Source organism: Podarcis liolepis (assembly GCF_965112155.1).
Source record: "Podarcis liolepis genome assembly, chromosome: 5".
NCBI lineage: Eukaryota > Metazoa > Chordata > Lepidosauria > Squamata > Lacertidae > Podarcis > Podarcis liolepis.
In genome coordinates, this window is record NC_139556.1 from 52,397,366 (window position 1) to 52,411,222 (window position 13,857).

A 13,857-nucleotide genomic window follows, 5' to 3' on the forward strand; every position below is an offset into this window, starting at 1 on the left:
ATAGTCATGGGTGAGAATGAGAGAACTTTATGTAAGATACTGGTTTTGCTCATGATTGTGGCAACTAGGCCTGTTGCAACACAGTGCTGGAAATATGAATGCTGCATGTCCATTGACAAATGGCATGACAAACTGCTCTGCCTCCGATGGAAAACCTTACACAGCGTCAGCATGTTATTTGAGGTCAATCACTTTGAAACAAGGCAAAGCTCTATTTACTTCATGAACAGGACTGATACAAGAAGACATATCCCATCACAGCATGACCATATCTTAAAAGCTTGAACTGAACATTTGGACTCCTCTGACATGCAGCATAACCCATAAAAACAGAGAGCAGAAACTGTCTGGTACTGGTTGACAGACGATGTTTAAATTTTCAGTTTCTAAGTTTTCAAAATAATAATTAACTGATAAAAGTTTAAATAAAAGAACAGATACTCTAACAATGCTGTGAGATTCTTTGCTGTTTTCCTACAATAGTCTAACAAAGCACAACCACCTGAATTTGAACATTAAAATGAACTTTTTATAGATTCAAATTTCACTTTATTTATTTATTTATTTAGTGAGATTAGACATTATTACACTTTTGACTTAAAAAGGAGGGAAAGCATATCCTATTCACAGTCTAGACTCTTAACATGATACTTTAATAGTTTGTATAGAATAAAGCTAGCAAAGGAATAAGTGGAATGTTGAAGCTGACACGAGCTAGCAATAAAGCCTAAATTCCTTATATCCTCCTTTACCAATTATGGTAACTCTTATGCTGCAGGATTCTTACATTCAGGGTCGGGGAAAGCACATACTACAGGCGAGGATTCCAACATTGAATACTTATTTCTAAAGGGCGGGAGGGGAGCAACAACAGCTCTGCGACAGAGCACCTGCTTTGCCTCCAGAAGATCCTATGTTCAAGCCCTGGTGCCTCTAGTTTAAAACAATTAGAGATAAGGTCACAGGAAAGATCTCTGCTTGAGACCTTGGACAGCGGCTGCTAGTTAGAGTAAACCTAAGGTGGGGAACATTTTCCAGGCAAGGGCCACATTCCATTCTAGGCAACTTTCCTAGGGCCACATGCCCATGGGGGGGGCAGAATCAAAAGTGGGCAGAGCAACAAATGCAAATGCTACCTTTATGCAGCAGGGTATTTTCAGCACACACTCACACACCCCTCTATCTTCCACCCAGGCAAGCAAGAGGCATTATCAGAGTTCAAGGACACAGTTCAGTCAGGCAAAACAACCTCATGTTGTAAAGCAGAACTGATGAAATAGAGAAGCCTGGGCTATATTTGAACCCTGGCCCTGAGGTTCCTCCTCTCTGAGGCAAATAATATGAAGTTGGATGACCTTGTAGTATGGCCTGAAATAAGGCCGTTTCCTGCATTTACAAAAAGTTATTGTCCAAACAATGGAAAAAGAGTTCTGGCCCAGTGCCACATGATATACCAGGTTTTATGTGTAAGCTCTTTTCTTTAAACGCAGGGTTAAATCTTCTGACTTCATCTTTGTCCTGAGTTTTAAATGCCACCAGTTGGTACAGCCCCAATGCATTAGCCATATCCAGATGTTAAACTGTAAGTGATGCCCTTTGAGGTATGCACACAGCATCTGAAACAGTTGTCCTGTCAGTTCATGGAACTGCTACTGTATGTGATATGGGACCAGGCTATGGAAAGGTTGCCTGCTCACTTGAATGCTAGGACTATCCTCTATCAAAGGCAACTATCTCATCCCATAATGATCCACACACAGTGTTCCTCTCCAACAGTGCAGGGTGCACCAAAGTAGGAGAGTCAACAGTGAATGTTGTGCAAGGCCTGTGTTCCACACTTGACCTCTATCCAGTTGCTTGCTGCAGCATATTAGGATGAAGAAGGGGAGGGGGCACAGCAGCAGTGATATCAGTATAGTACAAACACGCCGGTAGAGGCAGCCAGCACATTAACATTGCACTGACTTTGGCATGCCCCTCCCTCCTTCTGTCCCAGTATGCTGCAGTGACTCAGCCAGACTCAGCCCCACTGTCACATCCGCTGCTGGGCAGAGCACATGCTTTATGTACAGAAGGTCCCAGGTTCAATCCCTGGCATCTCCAAGCAAGGCGGAGAAAGGCTTCTTCCTGGAACCCTGGAGAGCTGCTGCCTGTCAGTGTAGGTAATATTGAGCTGGATGGCTCAGTAGTCTGATTTAGTAGAAGACAGCTTATTTATAAGAGAGTTTGTGTCCTGGTCCAGTAAACGCTTCCGCTGCGCCACCAGCAACAGCTCTCTTTGCAGAGCATTAATTAAGTCCAGTGCAGAGATTCTTGTTGCAGTACAAGCTTCAGAGTCTCAGCAGCAAAGAAATAAGGACACAGGGAAGCCTGTCTTTCCAAAGACAGGTTTATTGCAGAAAGATAACAGAAACACCTCCGGAGCTTTCGGACATTTTTGCTTCACGCCCCACACACAGAGAAAACAAACACTCTTTATATACTGAGCAACTTAACAACTTAACGAGCTTGACTACTTAAAGTCACATCACATTGCTAACTTGCCAGCGTCTTAGGTTTCACACCCTAACAATTTATGTCTCTAATAAGCCTCGCTCTGAAAATATTTCAAGAGTTTGAAGGTTTTCATACTGATATTGTAGCATTTTAATTATGTATTTCCCTGCCCCTCCCCTCTGATTAGCTATTGTGCTTGCACAAAACCTTCCAACTTGGTTTAGAAAAATGCTGGTAGTAAAAGATGCTGCCTAGTACACATGAAAAAATCTGTCTGTGCAACCCAGTCCTTGTCTGTGTTTCTCAGTTGCCTCCACTCAGAGGCATTCTGCATGAGACATTAACCTTACATTCACTATCCAGAGCTATTAATTTCACTTGACTTCGTGTCTTAAGGTTAAAATCATTAATCAGAGTTTCTATCATTAGCTCACTTTCCTCTTCTATTAAGTGATTGTGATCACTTACTATTAATGAGTCATGAAGTTTTAATAAATTTTTCTTAGTGCGAGATTGCTAAACAGTAATTATGACACACAAAGTATGGGTGGTTTCCTCCTCAATGTAAATTTTTGCCTTATGTTGATTAAAGAAAACCAGAAAACAACTTGTGGTTTTGAGGTGTCCATCTCTACCATTTTTATAGGCAATTAAAAAAAAAATCTCACACATATCTATTCTTTCATTATTGGTAGATCTGTTGTATATATGGATCTTTATGAATAAGTGTTCTGGTTGTGTGTGGTTTACATAAAACGATTCCAAGCCAAAGAGGCTGATTACAAAGCCCACAATTAAAATATGTAATAGCAAAATCCCATGCATACGTACTTAGAAGTATGTCCCATTGTTTTCACTGGGGTTTATTCTCAGATGTGTATAGAATCTGGTGTTTTATACATTTAGGACATTTATATACTGCTTAATCATTAGCATTTCTAAATGATGGACATAATAATAAACCATACAGAGAATAAAACACTAAAAAGTCATCATAAAGCCAAACACTACCTTAAAATGCCTGCTGGAATAAGAAAATCTTTGACCTATTCCTGAAGTTTTGCAAGAAGGCTGCCTGCCTAATTACAGCCTAACTCTTCCTAGACTTTTATTTCTTTTGCAACTGTAGGTGGGCAACAAGATTAATCTTCACCTTTCCGTTCTAATACCAAAACAGCATAGCAGTAGTCATGCCACAAAAGTCATGTCTGCATATATGGCTTAGATTCCACCCACCCCCCGCCCAAAAGAAAAATATCATGAGGCAACCAATGCCACATGCATTGCTCTGTCTTGGCTGGTTCTTCTGTGTTTAATTGACTGTTTAACACACAACTGCCACCCTTGCACCCATTTAACCATAGGATATATAAATGTGATATAAAAAAAAGCTACCCTGGACCATGAAACAATGTGAAAGGTGCATTAGGAAAACCTAATTTGTGCTGTTTGTAGCTTTACTCCAGCTTATATTTATACCAATATTGGTACTGTGTCTCATTAGAAGTCCACATTTTATTAGGACCATTACGCAGGCATTTATTGATGCATAGGAGCCAAATGATCTGGACGGAACAAATGGTAGAAAGGGCTATAATTGTGTCCAGATGGATTCACTAGTATCTTTGAAGACATTATGAGTGCTGTGACTGCTGGAGAATTTGCATTTTGACAGTCTGCTAGAACAGTCTGATAGAAGCTGTATTTCTAATGTCTGACCTCAAATTGTGTCTTTTGATTAACCCAAACTTAGCTTTTCTTATCTCTGGAAAGGTCTCACATCCACAGAATCACTACTTTGAAAACTTCTCTTCCAGAGTCAAATGTATAACTTGTCTCATATGATATTGGCCATTGGCAAGAATTATTTATACTATCAGTTGTCATAATCCCTTTCAGAGGACCAGTGAATATGTGGAGGGATTGAGGTCCTTGGGATCATGACCCACTCCTGGCTTTCATGCATTCATCTGCTCTTTCAGATGTGGAACATGTATGCATGAAGGCTCTTCTCCCCACGCAACTTGGTGTCCTGAAAATGCAGAATACACACACACACACACACACACACACACAGAGAGAGAGAGAGAGAGAGAGAGAGAGAGAGAGAGAATGAACCTACATGTGCACAAGTTGTATATACATGGGCTCTGTTCAGAGAACCAGGTGGGAAGCAGGAACCACTGACGTGAACCTGACCACTGCCCTACACATTCACTGGTCCTCTGAAAAGCACCTATGCTGTCTGGAATCTCAACTCAGCTTGTTTTCAAAGGTCTGAGGAACTGCTGGCTGTGATCTAAGCAAAGTAAAGCAAGTCACACGGAAGAAGGGGTTGCTGGTGACGCCTAATTAGTTGTAGAAGGGAAAATCATCTTTTGACCCAATTCATGTGACCGCAACCATGGGTTACAATGCAATGTGGATGGAGCCCACTCTATATTTCATCAGGCAAAATGGGTTTGGTAATTTGGCCCTGGAAGTCAGATGGTATTCACCTACTACACCATTGGCAGGTCCTTAAAACATATTCCTATATATAGTTCTGATACAGAGAGATGCTGCATAGAACTGAGAATCTGTATGCTGCCTGCATTCCTTCCTTTAAAGGATGCCAAGTGTCATAGTTCAGAGATTTTGGATGTGTTTCCTTTGTGCCTGGGATAGCAAAAGCCAAATACTGCTAGTCTCATTATCCCAGCTATATAGGCGATTCAGAAGCTCTTGGAAGAAGTAGGAAAAATCTATAAAGTTTATTATCATTCTACAGACTGTCTCATGTTGGCAGAGTTCAGTATGAAACAATATTAACACTTTCAGTCAAAAACTTCTTTGGCAACTAAGGAAGGGCATACATTTAGCACATCCAATGCACATTTAAAGCAGATGACATCCCCCAAAGAATCCTGGGAATTTTAGTTTCCCCCTCAAAGAGCTCCAATTTCCCAGCATCCTTAACAAAACTTAGTTCCCAGGATTCTTTGAGCAAGGTTCTTTGCTCTAAGTAGGTTTTGCGGATTTTCTCAAAGATTCAACATAACTGAGGGGATCAAAGGAGGTGAGGGTTCTGGAGGCCAATTCAGAAGAGGAAAGAATTAAGGAGTTTGGTATGTTTACCCAGGAGGCGAGAAGAGATGATACTGTCACATAGTTGATAGAGCAAATTTGTTCCCTGTGCTTCCAGAGGTTAAGATCTGAACTAACAGGTGCAAATGGAGGATTTATAAGGAAGAACTTCCTGATGACACAAGCTGCTCAATAGTAGATCGGACTGCTTAAAGAGATGATGGATGCTTCTTAACTTTCCACCTATCTGATTGCCACCTATCTGGGATGCTATAGCAGTAGACTGCCTGCATCAACAGGGGTTGCTGACCTTTGGGATCCTTTCCATCTCTGTGATTAGAATACAGGCAGCATGCTTGCACACTGTCCCATGTCAAACTCCCTACCAATAGAAAAGAAGAAAGGTTCTAATGTAGCATTTTCTCTATGCTAGTTTAGTTTAGTTTTCTGTATGCACCAAGCAAAATGGCACCAGGGCACAAGTAAGATAGGATTGGATCCAAGAACACCTGGCAGAAGGCAGGCAAATAGGCAAGCTATATTACAGTATAGTACATCCCTCCACTTGGATGCACCAGTTATCATAAATGTCACTTCCATCCGAGTGTTACCCACTGACATCCCCACATCTTCCAAAGTGATTACATGGGGATTTCCAAAAGTATGAACCCGACTACATTTAAGCCTTTCAGTTTAATAGTACACAGTTATTTAAGCAATCGCTGAACATTAACAGTGGATAAGCAGGATGCCATTTTATCCAAAGTAATCTTTATGCCAAAAAGCATTAATAATGGTCATTTTTATCACTTTGGGTAGGGATGATTAACTGATTAGGCCAATATTGTCCCGTGACTATTGATTGTTTCCAATTATCCTTTCTAGAAAAGCCTAGGTCCCAGCTTCCACTACTTTGCTGTAAGCAATATTGTGAAACCATAAATTCATAATTCTTATCTTTACTGTGCTGAACATGTGTCTTTGTGTGCTTTTTACAAGGCCCTGCAAGGCTGAGTGTTTTGCATTTCATCACTCTCTAGGTACACCTTGGCTTTTAAAAAAATAATGTGAGGTTTTAAGCAAAGAGAAACACCATTTTAATTTGAAACAATAATGCAATACCAAGGGAGTTATGGCTGAAAGTTCATAACCATGTGTCTATCAGAGGTAATTTCAGTTTAATTGCATCTAAAATTGATGACCAGCTAACAAATAGAGAATACTCATAATGGCTTTATTTAAATATCCAAGGTCAGTTTATGTTTATGAGCAGCTTCCAAAAAGTGAGAAATGTGTGCTGGTGGATTCACCCCAGCTTGAATACTAGCACACTGCAGCAGCTTTCCATTCCAGGGATCCCCATCTACCTCCACCAGTGAATGCCAAATTACAATGGGCTTTTCCAGACAAGATAGCACCCTCTATAAAATCCTTCACAAGAAAAATCTCTTCTAGTTTGTTTTCTGGGCCAGTTTCAGTTGCATCTATGCTTGCAAGTTATTCAGTGCTTGAGTGGCCCTCAAAGGTTACAATGTCCATATAAGTTATAAGACATGATATGGTAACCTAGGACACAACAGAGCTTCCTGAGTTAACCCCCTGTGTTAATGGCTGGCCAAGCAAGAAAAGTGACTCCATAACACCATTGCAATAGCTACAACAGCTTCCCTTTTTATTTTATGAAGTGTTTTTCCTATGTTAGTGCCATCCACCAGTGGGAAAGGGCATGTGAAGATTCCAACATCTTCATAAACCACTTGGATTAAGGAATTGAGGGGATGCCAATCAAATTTGCAGATTACACCAAACTGGGAGGGCTAGCTAATGCTGTAAAAGACAGAATCAGGATTCTTGAACTTTGATCCTTAGATACCAAATGGATTTCAGTTTTGGTAAGCTTCTGTCCTGTTCATCATTGAACCACCAGATTTTCAACACTATCCTAGTAAAGCCTGCTCCTGATGTTTTCCATTTCCACCACATTCACTAAAGTTGGCTTTTTGACTTCCCCATAATGGAGAAGGGCTGTTGTTACTCTGACTACTAGTGACAATCTAAGCTTGACAACCAGCTGATATGGAGCCTTGATGGGCCATGCCTGAGTGACCAGCTGTAATTATGTACATGTTGAAAACACCATCTGACAACATGCTGAAGTACACTAATGCATTGAAAACAATTGCCCTTAAGCAGAGCACTCTTCAAAATGAGGGACAAAATGAGGTATATAAAATCCCCTGGGAGGACCTTAGCTGTGAATATGAATTTAAGTGCACATGAAGAGAAAAAACAGAAACAGGCTTGAGAATGAAAAGTGACCTGAGTCTCTCCCTGTGTTTATTTAAATCTCCCACTTATAAAACTAGTGACTATTTTACAATCTGCAAAGCCTCTTCACAAAATATCTCAGCCACCTTCTGTCAAACCTCTAGCAGAGGACAGAAACCTTTTGCACAAAGCCCCATCCCTACAGAATGCCAGGCATTGCTGGGGTTTTTATAAGTGACAGAGGGTGTTTACTACATGGGAAATCACTATCTTTTCATAGGAAATTGGTCCCCTCGTGATTTATGTGTGGATTATCTCCATGCCAAAGTAACAGAAGGCTGAATGCTCTGATGATTTAAACTGTGTATATGTTGAACATTTGTAAGCTCAATGTTTGTGGTCAAAATGCCCTAGGATGGTGATGTTACAAGAAACCAGAGAAACAGATCCATTAAAAAATATTTATTATGAGGCAAATATCACCTTTTTGCAGGAAACTTAGGAGGAAAACATTTAAGGAAACCTTTTGATGTTCATTCCAACTATAGCAATCAAAGCTTCATTTGAACAGGCACAGTGAAATATGCCATAAATCAATAATCTGCAACATATGCTGACCGTGGGAGGGGATGTTATGTAAATATGGCCTGGACACTGGCCATTTGGCAGAAGCAAGGAATTTGTTTGGGTGAAGGGGGTCCATCAAATTAGCAGATTAGAGAGTATAATTTATGGAGAGAGACTGAGGTAAAATACAGTTCTGCCTTTGTTATCAATCCCCTATTCACTAGTCTTGTAAAATACAGTTCTTCACAGAATCACATTCTCCATGATGATAATATAGCCATGAATTGATAATAAATAATCAAGTGGGAGAGGGGGAAAACATAGGGTTTTTTCAGGGGGATCAAACTTGTAGAAGATGTACAGTATATCTGAGGAGCTAATACAGGCTAAGTTCATACCACACATTTAAAGCGTATTTAAATGACAGTTCCCAAGAGTACGGGGGGTGTGGTTTCAATGTGTGGTGTAGATGCAGCCTTAGGTCCTGCTCCTCAATATCTTTAGCAGCAAGCAGTCTAAATCACCTTCTTAAAGGTAAAAAATTAAATTCCAGTGCTTGTGTGGGGATTACGGAGGGCAGAAGGGGGGAAAACCCCATAGGATTTCATTTAGTTTAAGTATGAACAATGAGAGGATGAGTTACAGATAGGTAGCCGTGTTGGTCTGCCATAGTCAAAATAAAAAAATTCCTTCCAGTAGCACCTTAAAGACCAACTAAGTTAGTTCTTGGTATGAGCTTTCGTGTGCATGCACACGAAAGCTCATACCAAGAACTAACTTAGTTGGTCTTTAAGGTGCTACTGGAAGGAATTTTTTTATTAATGAGAGGATGAATTATTGTTATTTCATTCCAAAATGCTCTATTTTCTGTTGATACTTCCCTAAATGAAAGAATGATCACACCATACTATAAGCATATAAATGTAAAAGGGTGTTGGAAAGGAATAAAGGAGCAAAAAAACAAAACAAAACAAAACAGGCATCAGAGCGACAGTCAAACAATGCTTCCTTGCAAAAGAAAAGTTCTCCAATTGTCCATGTAGAGGAGTTCATGTAGGGCAGTTCAGAGGTGTGCTTATTCATCTCCCTCTGTAATAAAAGCTTTCTATTAAAATATAATGTAGCCATGAATTGATATTAAATAATCAAGTGGGAGAGGGCAACATTCATCACAGTGCTGTGTTTGAATGGGATAATTGTAGAAGATCTGTATGTGTGTTCTCCTTGCCTTACCCCATTTCACAAAGGATTGAGGCCTAGGGTTGCGAGGTCAGGAGATCAAAGACCCTGAAATTTCAAGGCCCAAATCTGATATTTAGGAGTAACCCTAGTGATGTCACAAGGTGGGCCCTGGTGATATCATTAAGCATGAAACATTAATCCTGAAACTTAAGTTTGTGAACAGCTCTTATGAACAGCAGATGTTAATAATGCAATTGCCAGTTAGTACTTTAAACATTTAATTTCCTTCTCACTTCACTATTTACCCACACACACCCTTAACCAATACTTATATCATTATAGAATTGACTACTCTTTAAGGTGCCCCACTACATTCTTGCTTGATCAGAATAAAATAAAGAATATACATTGGAAGATGTAACTTTAATAACAGCGCATGAGATCACCTGCAGTGCAGGTCTACCTTTCTGGCATACAAATCAATCTGGAAGAAGTGGGGAGTGATCAGGGGGGCGTGGTGTCACTATCACAAAGGAAATTAACATTCTAAACCTCTTTCTGAAATCACAATTTATTTCCCAAGCCCTGTGTTTAAGGCACAGTATGTGATGCGTGTTCCAGTCCACTTAAGTAAAGATGTCAAAGATACTCTTCACCTTTCAAAACTTCTATTTCATACACAGACACAATTTATTCCCCGAGTTCTGTGTTTAAGACACAGTTGGAGGGGCCAAAAATACCACTGGGCTAGCAGAAGGCCCCTTTCAATCTAGATTTTATTTGAAACAGTCCTGGTGCTGGAAGGGAAAAAACCTTGCTGGACTGGGATTGGGAACTTCCCAATTCAGCCTTTTATTTTCTTCTGCCTCAAAGGCAACTCCCACATCAGTCATTTACCCCTGAAATGATTTTCTAGGCTCCACTTCACTCTAAATGAAGATAAATAAATAAAATACCTTTTCCAGGCTCTCCAGTCTCCACTCAGTCTCCCAGCACGCCTGTCGCCTTGGGTCAATTTTTATCCTTGCCTCCTCAGAGCTGGCTCCAGAAGAAGAAGGAGTCATCCAGTAGTTGCGGCAGGGAGAAGAGGCAACAGGTTTGGTTCCTGCTGCTGCTCTTCTTCATATGCTTTGTTACCTTTTGTGCCCCCCCCTTCATGCCAGGCTTATATGTGCACTCATAACTGATTGAACTCCCCTAAATCTGCCTCTGCTCATAACCCTTCTCTTATTTTGCCCAGTCCATTTTTTCCTCTTCTTGTACCATCCCTCTCACCTCTGAACCCTGGAGGCAAGAGGTTAAATGGGAGGAGGAAGGCACCTGCCCTGAGAGGTTATGCAATTATTTGCAACCAGCTGCTGCTGTGCTGAAGCTTGCAAACTGCATGCTGTCTTGATCTTAATAGTAATAAAAATTTAAAGGTGCTCTTCCCCACCTGGAGATCCAAGGCCTTCCCTCTGCTATTTGGGAGGCTATGGTCACAGGAAAACTTGAAGAATTCAGATTTTCCCTGGGGGTCTGGCAACCCTAGGAAAGAGACCAGGGGCTGCTTCCTCAAGTGTAGACTTTGAATCCTGAAATGCAGTGTGGAGGGGAGCTGGGGAGCTTGTCTCTTTGGCAGGAAATGGTGGGCACCATAGCACCTGCAGGCACCATGTTGGTAAGGCCAGATGTAGGTAATATTAAACTAGGTAGCCTAACTGCCTGATGGGGAGTCCTGCATTCCTGGCACAAAGCTGCAGGTTTAATCCTCACCATAGTACTGGCAGCTGAAAAGATTTGTAAATATGTGGGGCAGGGAGAAAGGAGGGATACTGAAGACATAACAACTCCCCCTCCTCCAAAGCAATATCTTGAGTTTGGGGGCAGAAGTCAAATTCAAACCCAGGTCTTTGTGGCTTATCATGGCTCACAAGTCGAGTGCCAGCATTGCACCAGGAGTCTTCTTATAAAGACGACTTCTTGCCCAGGCTCTCCCTGATCCATAAGATAGAACTGTTGTTTATGGCGAACACTTTTCTATTTTCTAAATTTCTATTTTAAATTTTTCTTTCTTCTTTATTCTTTTACTCCTTTTTTCTTTCTTCGTTTATTCTTTTTCCCCTCCCCCTTTCTTTCTGAATATTGCCTTATAGATGTATAAATAATTATGTTTATGTGTATATGTATGAAATTTGTTCTGTATTTCTTTTGATATTTTTTGTATTCAATAACATTTATTAAAAATAAAGTAAAAAAATAGGACCTTGTTTTTATTTGAATTCCCTGAAATCCTGTTTTCATTGGTTTTCAACATGCATTTATACTACTGTTTTACCCATTTTGTGCTGTATTCTTGTTTAAGTTGTATTGCTTTTACAATGTGTGCTGTGTGCTGTTTTTTTAAAAAAATATTAAGCAGTTTATAAATGATTTTAAATAAAATACATGATCACATTGATTGATCCTGAGGCAAGCACCTTACTAGGCCCGGCAGACATATTTCAACTAAAAGAGATCTACTCAAACTGTAGGGGATCCTAAGTTTATTTGGGATGGGGACCACACAGTGACAAAAGCAGTGTGTTCATTTGTTTTACAGGTATGACGGGTTCAAGAGCCCTCAGAGCACAAAAAGTTGGCAACTCAAGCTGAAAGGAAGGAGCCAAGCCTCTGCTGCCACAGCTTCCCCTCAGCCTGCTTCTCCTGGTGCTGGTCCCTCCCTCCTCCCACTAGTAACTGCCATTTCCCCCTCAGCCTCATGTCCTTTTTGTGACATCATAGGCCAGCTGTAGCCAACGGCAACAGCTGAGGAGGCATCAGCACAACCTCTCTAGCCAGCTAGGCCTGAGAATTGTGGTGGCACCTCAGCAATGATTTGATCATTATTAAAAATATTTATAGCCCATACTAAACTCAGGCTTTTGACCGTAGGTTATCTGTCTTTGAAGAAAAAGATGGAATGGACATTTGTGAGGGACAGGGATATTTATTTAGAAAGATAAGGTGGCTTGCACTTAGGCCCTGCAGCGCTCTTCATTGCTTTCACAGGAGAATGGAGGGGTCTTCACAAAGCCTCACCCGCTTATGGCCCTGTGGTCCTCTGCATTGCTTTCATGTGTGGTTTTAAGAAAGCTTCTCACTGGACTGGCTTCACACATCCACAGGAGAAAAGAGCACAGAGAAAATAAGCTCTTACCCAGATTGCTCCACCAGCTTCTGCTTAGCAACTTCGTCCGCTAACTTCAGCCTGCCACCTTGCATGGGTTCATCTATTCATGAATATCCACCAGTTTCCTTTCACAGATCATCTTCATGCACCTACATATGGACATTCAAAACCTCCCACCAGCCAGCTTTCAACTGCCTTCAAGCCATAATCCCTTTCAGGAAGTGAATTTGCCTTATTATCCTGCCACAGTATCCCACAGCCAGATGATCACCTCCAGCCAACTACCAATTTGCTTCCAAACAACTGAGGGAAAAGACTGCTGACTGTCTCAGCTGTGTTCTGCTGGGGAAGAGGAAATGGCTCACCTTTATATCCACTCAGCTGTCATGTACTTTGTTGTCCATAGTCAATGGCAACAGCTGGAGATGCAGCAGCATAGTCTCCTCAGGCTTCAGAATGGTGAGTACACCTCAGCAGAGATTCATTTGTATGTTTGTTTGTTATTAAAAATGTTTATAGACCAACCTTAATCTGTACTGATACCGGGGAGGGGCATGCCATAAAACAGTTGTAGGGGACCTTTTTCTGCACAAGGGCTGCATTCCTCTGTAGGGAACCCCACCACCCCAGGGTTGCATGCTAGTGGTGAATGGGGGTCAGAGGCAGATGGGAGTGCCTCAGCCAATGCAACTCTTACAGTTGCACGGTAGGCTATATCCCAGCTATGAAAAACCCAGAGGTTTCTGTGCCCCCCGTCCCCACCTTTCAATCCACCTAAAGCAAGAAGCATTATCTAAGTTCAAGGAAACATTTCAACCAGGCAAAATCACTTCAGGGTGTGGCATACAGTTGGTGAGGATTATGGGCTGTATTTGACTTGTGGGCAAGACCTTCCCCACCCCTATCATAAAGCCCAAGGGTTATATCTAACATGAGCTGCATTCAAGGTAGACCTGTTGAATCAATAGACTTAGTAACATAAATCCATTGATTTTGATGGGTCTCCTCTGAGTATTTGGATATTGCTTCAATTATTGAAAACACCAGCCCACAAAGACACTTTAAAAAGCTAAACAGAGCAAAAGGCTAAAATACTAGTTTACCATTAAAAAAAACCCCATAAAAAC

General features: G+C 41.0%; 2 long non-coding RNA genes across 6 annotated transcripts in view; one reads left to right on the forward strand and one right to left on the reverse strand.

The window, feature by feature from the left end:
• The window catches only part of LOC310707710, a 32,807-nt gene extending 19,945 nt beyond the window's left edge, over positions 1–12,862 (reverse strand). Inside the window, exons 1-2 of the long non-coding RNA XR_014526680.1 lie at positions 12,758–12,862; positions 10,536–10,617 (exon numbers count right to left, since the gene is read on the reverse strand). This is a non-coding gene — a long non-coding RNA (uncharacterized lncRNA). The remainder of the gene's footprint in view (positions 1–10,535; positions 10,618–12,757) is intronic.
• The window catches only part of LOC310707695, a 124,507-nt gene continuing 121,862 nt past the window's right edge, over positions 11,213–13,857 (forward strand). For 2 of the 5 annotated variants that reach the window (XR_014526654.1, XR_014526655.1), the window contains exon 1: positions 11,919–13,193. This is a non-coding gene — a long non-coding RNA (uncharacterized lncRNA). Of the gene's footprint in view, positions 11,240–11,918; positions 13,194–13,857 lie in introns of those variants that run through there. The other 3 variants (XR_014526653.1, XR_014526656.1, XR_014526657.1) reach the window with 3 other exon arrangements.